Here is a 9,031-nt window from a genome sequence, read left to right on the forward strand (position 1 = left end):
AGCGGCCAATACAAAGAAAGGCTCAACATGATCAGTCATCAGAGAAATACAAATAAAATCATGAGACCCTTAAAACACCCCTCACAAAAACCAACTCAAAATGTAAAACACAAAATTATAAAACCTGTAAAAGATAACAGGAGAAAACCTAGATGCAGTAATGCCTTTTTAGATAAATACTAATGACACAATCCATGAAATAATTGAAAAGCTATACTCCATTCAAATTAAAAACTTCTGCTCTGCAAAAAAACATCAAGAGAATAAGAAAACAAGCTACAGACAGAGAAAATATTTGCATAAGACACATCTGATAAAGGACTGTTATCCAAAATATGTAAAGAACTCTCGAAACTCAACAATAAGAAAAGAACTTTAAAAATGGGCCAAACATCTTAACAGCACTTCACCAAAGATATACAGATGGCAGATATGCATATGAAAAGATGGTCCGTGTCATACATAGGTCATCAAGAAAATGAAAATTAAAACAACAATGAGATACTACTACACACATATTAGAAAGGCCAAAATCAAGAACACTGACCACACCAAATGCTGGTGAGGATGTGAAGCAACTGGAGCACTCACCAATTGCTGGTGGGAATGCAAAATGGTACAGTGCTTTGGAAGACAGTTTGGTGATTTCTTATAAAACTCAACATACTCTTACCATAGGATCCAGCAGTTGCACTCTTTGGTATTTATACAAAGCAGCTGAAAACTCATAGCCACACAAAAACTAGCACACGGATGTTTATAGCAGCTTTATTCATGATTGCCAAAACGTGGAAGCAACCAAGATGTCCTTCAGCAGATGAATAAACAAATTGTGATTCATCCAGACAATAGAATATTATTCACTGCTAAAAAGAAAAGACTATAAAGCCATGAAAAGACATGGAGGAATCTTAAATGTATATTAGCAGTAAAAGGAGCCAATGTGAAAAGGCTGCATACTGTATGATTCCACTACAGGACATTATGGAGACAGTAAAAAGATTAGAGGTTACTAGGGATGGGGCTGGGGAAAGAAGAATAGGCAGAGCACAGAGGATTTTTTAAAGCAGTAAAAATACTCTGCATGATACAACGATGATGGATATATGTCATTATACATTTGTCCAAACCCATGGGATGTCCAACACCAAGAGCGAATCCTCAGGTAAACTATGGATTATGATGTGTCAATGCAGGTTCATCTTTGGTTCAAGAAAAAAAAAAAAGAACCATTCTGTCCTTTCAAGTTTTTATGGAGGCTTCATTATATAGGCATGATGAAGAAATCACTGGCCATTGGCAATCTATTCAATCACCAGCCCTTCTTCCCTCTCTACAGATGGGGGAGTGAGGACTGAAAGTTCCAATCCTCTAATCACATGGTTGGTTCTCAAGCCCCTATCCTTAGGTGCTTTCCAAAAGTCACCTCATTAGCATAAACTTAGGTGTGGTTGAAAGGGGTTTGTTATGAATATCAAGACACCTTTATTGCTCTTATCACTTAGGAAATTCCCAGGGTTTGAGGAGTTCTGTGCCAGAAACAAGGACAAAGACCAGAAATATATTTATTCTAAATCACAATATCACATACAATATTCCTGAAACTGTATGCAGAATATTGTGTGCATATATAAACATACATAAATATACATGTACATATACACATAATATATATGCTTGGAGTTGGGAAGGGAGGGGTGTCCTTGCCTTTCATCAGATTTCCAAAGAGGTTTGTGATCTTTTTGAAAGACGTTTAGAATAATCTAGTCTCAATAATCTCTCCTTTGGCAATTTCCCACAACTTCAACCCCTTCCCATATTCCAGTCACTCTCATACTAGTTGCTTAACCTCACTAAGGTCCTCCTCCCTAAAATGAGATAATAAACTAATAAAATTTATCACACAGGATTGTTGTGACAATTGAATGACATAATGATATAAGGAATTAGATATACATCTAGTATATCTGCATATTAGTAATAAAAGAAGCCAATCTGAAAAGGCTACTAAAGGCTACTTTTTACTACTAAAACGAACAAATATAATTGACTGAGGGTCAGTTTTTTCTGTAAAGGGCCAGAGAGCCCACACCATTCCCTGAAGAAACATTCTTTCATGCCTATACCTCCTGCCTCTTACCACTTCTGACTCCAATATCTCTCTTCACTTCTCATTCCCAGGGTCTCTAACTGCCTGTAGGGAAACTTCACTTGAATGTTCTTTGAAAAACACATCAAAAATGGAAATAATCATTTCTCTTATCAACAGAACAGCTCTCACCAAATCTAACAGCTCAAACCGTTTGACATTCTCCAAACATGTCAGCATCCCCACGCTCTTCTACTTCCTCCCAGGCAATTACCTCTGCTCTCCTTCCACCATCCACCTCTCAAGCAGCTGTTGAACTCTTACTTATCCTTCAAGACCCAGGTCAAATGACACCACTTCTCAGGGATGTTTCCCAACTTGCACCCCACTACCAGCAGCAGCAGCAACCTTGGGAGATGGATTGTGCCTTTTGCACATGTATGTTATACTTTCCTTTATGGTATGTGTTATTGTTATTTTTGTACATGTCTACCTCCCCCACTGGAATGGGAGCTCTGTGAGGGCAGTATTTTTAAAGTCAATGTTAATGCAGAAATTAATCCAAATTAATGAAAAGTTAATATGACAGGACTAATATTACAGAGAGGCAATTGAGATAAGTCATGCAAGTTCTAGGTCGAATCCTGTCTTAATTTAAAATTCTGTTCATTGTAGCTTTTTTTTTTGCAGTAATGCTGATTTTTAAAATATTATATTAAAATATTGTTTACCTTTATTACTGAGTTTGTCAGTGACCTTTTAAATTTGTACCCAAGGTGAGTGCCTCACTCTCCTCACCCTTGTCCTAGCCCTGAATTAATTAATAACCAACAGCTCTGGGATTCAAATCTGGGTTTCTCTGATTCCAAAGCCATACTTCTTCTAAAAGTCAAAAAGACAAGACAGTATTAAACCTCTCAAGGAGTTCATAGTCTGATAGCAGATAGTGACAAGTACATGGACAGTTACAATAGAAGTGATGTCTGTATCTGTGACAAGGGACAGCGTACATTAAGAGTGAGTAGCTAACCTTGCCTGAGCCCATGAGGGAAGAATCCACAAAAGAGGAAAGTCTTGAACTTAAAACATTTCCCTGATATGGACTGTCCCATTCCTCTGAGAAGACAGCAGCAGCTACGGTGAATTTTGTACTTTTTATCTCTCTACAAACTATATTATAATGATCTTTTACCTTGTGTTTCTCATTAGAGTCTGAGCTCCTTAGAGACAAGGCTGGGTGACACACAGCAGATGTTCAGTAAGTGGGGGTGGAATGTATGAGTGAGTAGACTAGTGAATGAATGGCATTGCCTACAATACTGCAACCTCCCCATTCAGTGCATACTAACAGAGGAGCAAGGCTCCAAGCACCAGGGCACTGCATAGGGACATTTGTGAACAGACAACAGGGGCAAGCACACCAACCTCTTTCCTGAGAGGCCTTCTGATCCCAGGGGCCACACCTGGGGGCTGGGATGCCTGGGCATATACACACACGTGGGCCCATACAACGCTGCCTTTGAGTAATACATGGAATGTGCCTCTGGAATGTATATGCTATAAAGAGCCTCCAGTGTCCACTGGGCAAGTAGATGGCACCAGCCTGGGAAAAGCCTAGTTCTATGTCCACAGCAATAAAAATACCATCCACAGCCACAACGAGCAGGGCTGGAGACACACCAAGGGAGGAAGCGCCACATGATGAGGACTGAAATGAACAAGAAGCCACAGTCAGATCAGAGCACAGCAGAGGACAAATGCAGGAGCTACCACTCTTTTCTTGAAGAAGGCAGCTCAATTCTGAAGAAAGTCTGACGTTCCGTGTAATAAATGTGACTTGAGCAACTAGTTCACTTTCCTCTATTAAATGAGAGTGAAATTTCCCACTGGGTTATGAGGATTAAGAGTTTAGATATGAAAATGACTCCCCCACTGCTTGACACAGAGTAGATGCCCAATTAATATTATTTCGATTCGGGGTCCACCTTCTCAACCAGATTATGAAAGTATAGCTCTAATCGAATTGTCATCAGGGGTTCATCAGAGCCGAAAGTGATAGCTACAAGGGAAAATAGAGCAAAAACCACTTCTGCTTCTCTCCGGTAGAGTCCCAGGACAAGACCAGCCAGGCCATTTATTGACTGCCACCTTCTGCAGGTGACCAGACCTCTCAACTCTGTTTCTTCACCCAGGAAGTGAGGATAACAGTGGTGAGGACTGACACCTCTTTGAAAAGGATAAAATTCATTGCAAATTGCTCATTCATTTCTTGGTCAGGTCTAGAGGCTGTGTGTCCATAGCTCATGTGGTGCCACAACAATTCTGTGAGGCAGAAACGAGTTGAGAGAGACAGAGTGATGTTCAAGGCACCAACGGTAACGAGAGGCAGAGCTAGATTTGAACCCCAGATGTATCTGGCTCAAAAACCTGTTTATTCCATGACTAGCAAGTAACTCACATGTTGAACTAGGCAGCAAGTTCTGTTTTTACAACAGTAAAAAGCAATAGTTTTTGAAGCCCTGCCCCAGTGAGTCACAGAGGAAGCGATATTTGAGCTTGATCTTTGCAATAGATGCTGTTGGTGCCTGTGGTCCAGCAATTCTTTACTTGGTTCATGGGCCCATTCCCCCAGAAGCTCTTCTGGTCGCAAAGGGCTCACAGCTGCACTCTTAACCGAGAATTTTCTGCAGATACAGAAGCTACCTGACCTGACAATGCCTGAGAGGTTATTCATTCCCTTTCCTACTAAAAAAAGAAAAAAAAAAAAACTCCAAAAGCAACCCTCAGTCAGTGCCTGACTGATTCAGAGTACAAAAGGCCTGCCCCACTACCTGAAGGGTGGCCTTCACACTCCAGAGCTCCCTGTGGGGTCAGGCTGAGGCAAGATTTCAGCTGAAAACTCCCCCTTTGTCTTCATCCCTGCCTTATCCTGTTGCCCTCACTCTCTTAAAGGTTTGTCTTCTGAGAGCATCCCCTCAATAAATCGTGTGCAAAACTATCCCCATCTCAGACTCTGCGTCAAGCAACCTGACCCAAGACAGTCCCAGGAATGAGTGAGAATGTGTTTTAATTATGAAAATAGGGAAGGACATTTCAGTAAGAGGGGATGCCTTCAACAACAACAAAAAAAAACTATTAAGCACCTGCTTTGTGTCAGGCACAGCAGTATGTACTGAGAGAGAATAAGCAATCAAAAACGTTCCCAGCTTCAAGAAGAAGGAGGGGCTCACGGAGTTCCGTCAGAACAGAGGGGTTCTGTGAAGTGAAACATAATCAGGACTGCACTTGAGGAAGATGCCCCTTGTCCTAGCAGGATCATGAGCGATTAACTGGATTGAAAGAGGGAGAGACTAGAGGCAGGGAAATTGGATGTAAGATGGTGTTATCATCTAAAAGACTGAATTATGGACACGGAAGGAAAAGGAGCAGAACATTAGAGAAAAAACAAGCAGTATCTGAAAATATGACACTTATTAACAACACTTTCCAAACATTAATGTAATCTGTTCCTGTTGACTTTCCCTCTCTCCAATGAGTGTTTCTTCCAGGGCTCAGGGATATAAATCCAATTCATCTGGGAGCCCCGAGTGCCAGACCCTGTGCTGGACACTGGTCCCTACCCTCAAAGCACCACAGTCTGGGGGACAAGACCACGGGACAGTTGCCTCAAGGACTCAAAGACAAACCAGCAATAACCTTTTCTTTTTAATGTCAGTCCTCCCTTGGCCCGTTAGTAATATTTCTCCTTTAATGGACTCTAATCCAATGTGTCATTGATGAATAGTGTCATGTGGGCAAGACCAGAGAGTCCTGATAATCCAGTGTTTTTATAAAGGCTGCTGCGGTTTAAAAAGACCATGGACTCCCACATCAGAAAGACCTGGGATCAAAGCTCAGCTCTGCCTCTCACTGGCTATCAGCCCCAGGCATATAGTTTAACCTCTGTGAGCCTCATTTCTCACCAAAAAATGGAAAACTATAATATATATATTTAAAATTGAGAGAATTCAATAGGACATGAGAAATAAAGTACTTAGGATAGTACCTGGTAGATGTTCAATAAGCGGTAGGTATTTTATTATCATTTTTTTAAATCCTTCCTCAGTCATTCCCAGACATGGACCTGGCTTCCTCATCTGGCCTTTCATCTCCTGATTTGCCAATCACTGTATCACTTAAAGGGCTACTGTCGAAAATAGATGTCATCATGTGCCATAAGTGCGGGTATATGGTTTTGGGACAATTCGTGGCTCAGGCGGATCAAGTGGCATCTGAAAAATGCATAGGAAATATGTATCCTGGCACACTATTCTGAGAAGTGAGCCTTGTTCCCTCCACCACTTTACTTTCAAAGCAAGGGGGTGCCATCTGTCCATGTTCCACATGCCTGGGATGCCAGAGAGACACAGCCAGTGGGTGGGGCCCCACACTGGGCCTAGTGTCTCAGCTGTATCGAAAGGCCAGGAACTTGAGGGCTATGAAAGTGATCACCTTCCCATTGCCTTGCAAGGCTGCTTCCGGGCCTCCTGCAAGGAGAGACAGAAACTGAGAAGGCCATAGCTGCAGCCCTGACTCCCATCAGCATTCTAAGATCTGAGACTCAAAAGTCTCTGCTAGGTTAGTTCTAAGGAAATGGGCATCTGAACTCCCATGGGCCATGCCCCGCGGCCCCAGAAGATCCTTGGGGTTGCTTTCACCACCATTAACGGAACAGGCCAGAGGATGAAGTAGTGAGGTCCCCATTCTGACGGGAACATAAACACTTCCTGGAATATTACATTCTGAGAGACGATCTCTTTCTTCTGAAAGAGCTGATGTTCTAGGGCCTCCTGATGCTGCATGAGGAGAGTCTCTGAAGCACCACAGTTGGGGGCAGGCCCAACCCTATGTTCCACTGACCATCACTCCAGCAAACTGCTCTTCATTATCTCAGGGCTGGCTGGTTTGGGGCAAACATTTTGATGCTGAGTAGGCTGGCAAAAAAAAAACTGCACATTCAGAGAACAAGCTCACAATCTCAGATGTTTACTTACACCTGAGCAAGCACACCAAAACTGGGTACAAGGTGGTGTCAGGCGGCAGAAGGAGTGAGAGCGGAGAACCGTGGTCCTTCTCCTGGTCTCGGCCCTGACACCAGGCCTATCTCTAGCCCTCTTTGGGCATTTCTTTCCTCTGCCATAAAATAAGGCAATTGGACTTGATTACTTTAAACCTAACTTCCATTATGTGAGCCCATCCTCACTATGTTCTCCACATCAGCACATACCACATTATGATTTGTCATATCCACAAATCATCTGCACTGTTCATATAATATACTGGGCTAAAACAGCCTCATTTCCTAACTTTTTTTCTTCCTTGAAATTGATTTTAAAAGGAAACTAGATAGAATTACCATGAATGGAAACCACAATCACTTGCCAGAACAGAAGGCAGCCATAAAAGAAAATACAATGAAAACAGAACAATGCTTTTAATTATCTCTGGGAAATGCTGCCTATAGAGTCCTGGCTCCCTGAGGTCTGCTCTCTGTTTTTGAAGCAAGGAGATTAGTAAGCGGTAAAGAGGTGTTAAGGACAGTCCAGCACCCATCTGAGAATTTCCCCTAATCAAAAAAATTGAAAAGAGAAAAAAGATTAACAGAGAACTTCTCACCATAGGACTCAGTATCTCAATATTTCTATGGTTTAGAAAACAATTGATAATTGTTAAGGTCTTCTCCCACACTGATATTCCATTTGGGTCCTACTATAGAGAAAGGATGATCACAATTAATAGAGAATTTGAGTTGCAGCCCATTCTACGAGAAATGACATTCAATATCCGAACGGAAATGCTGTCAGAACGTTTTCCAATTAGAAAGACCTCGAACATGCATTAATGAAATAGAAATGACTTGTGATCTGCCTAGTCATCATTTATTTCAAATAAACACTTCTAAATGGCTTGGCAGTGCCTAAAAAATCGTTCATCCTCATAATTTAAAAATGCCACTCCCCCAAAATCTTGTTTACACTATCAATTTGCTTAACAAGGCATTTTGTCAGGCTGTGTGCAAAGATAAATTTAACCAGAGTTTATGTCATCAAATTAACACAACTTCAAATTAGTGAAGTCCAGATGAATCATGACATCAGAGAGATTATTACAAAAACAAAATGCCAGCGGACGTTTTGGCTGCATGTTCATTATGATGAATTTGCTGGATTCGCACTGCAAAGCCTTCATTTTAGGACTCCTCAAGGCACTTATTTCTTTGGAACCATTTAAATGTGATATTTGTCTTATTTAGACAGATATAAAATGAAGGAGAGCAAAGCCCCTGAAATATAGCTTAGTGATCTTAGAAGAATTGCTATGTCTATATTATGGCAGAATATTCACTAACTTAAGCTTTTTCCTTCCTAACTTTTTACTTTTTTGCCTTTGCTAATTCTTTATATGATCTTAGGCAAGTTTCCTTCTCTTTCTGGAATTAATTTCCCAAATTTAAAAAGGAAGGGAAGGATATTGGACTAGAGCAGGAAATCGGCAAACTTTTTCTGTAAATGGCCAGATAATAAATATTTTCAGCTTCATATGCCATATGGTCTCTGTTGCAACTACTCACTCAGTCTTCCTAGCAAGAAAGCAGCCACAGGCAATATGTAAACAAATGAGCATGGCTGTGTCTCAATAAAACTTTATTTACAAAAAGGTGGTGGACCAAATTTGACCCACTGGCCTGTAGTTTGCTGTTCCTACACCAGAGGATCTCTAACTTCCAGCCCCAATATTGTCTTTACCTTGAAGGGAAGGAAGTTACCTAAGGTCTGTCATTTGACAGAGCCAGGAATAAAACCTGGGTCTCTGAATTTTCGGTTCAGGGATCATTCCTCCCTTGCTGCCTGTCTAATCAATCAAGAAACCTGTAGCTAAAAGACAAAGCATCAAGTGCCTTCA

This window comes from Pteropus medius, unplaced genomic scaffold (assembly GCF_902729225.1).
Source record: "Pteropus medius unplaced genomic scaffold, Ma_sr-lr_union100, whole genome shotgun sequence".
Lineage (NCBI taxonomy): Eukaryota > Metazoa > Chordata > Mammalia > Chiroptera > Pteropodidae > Pteropus > Pteropus medius.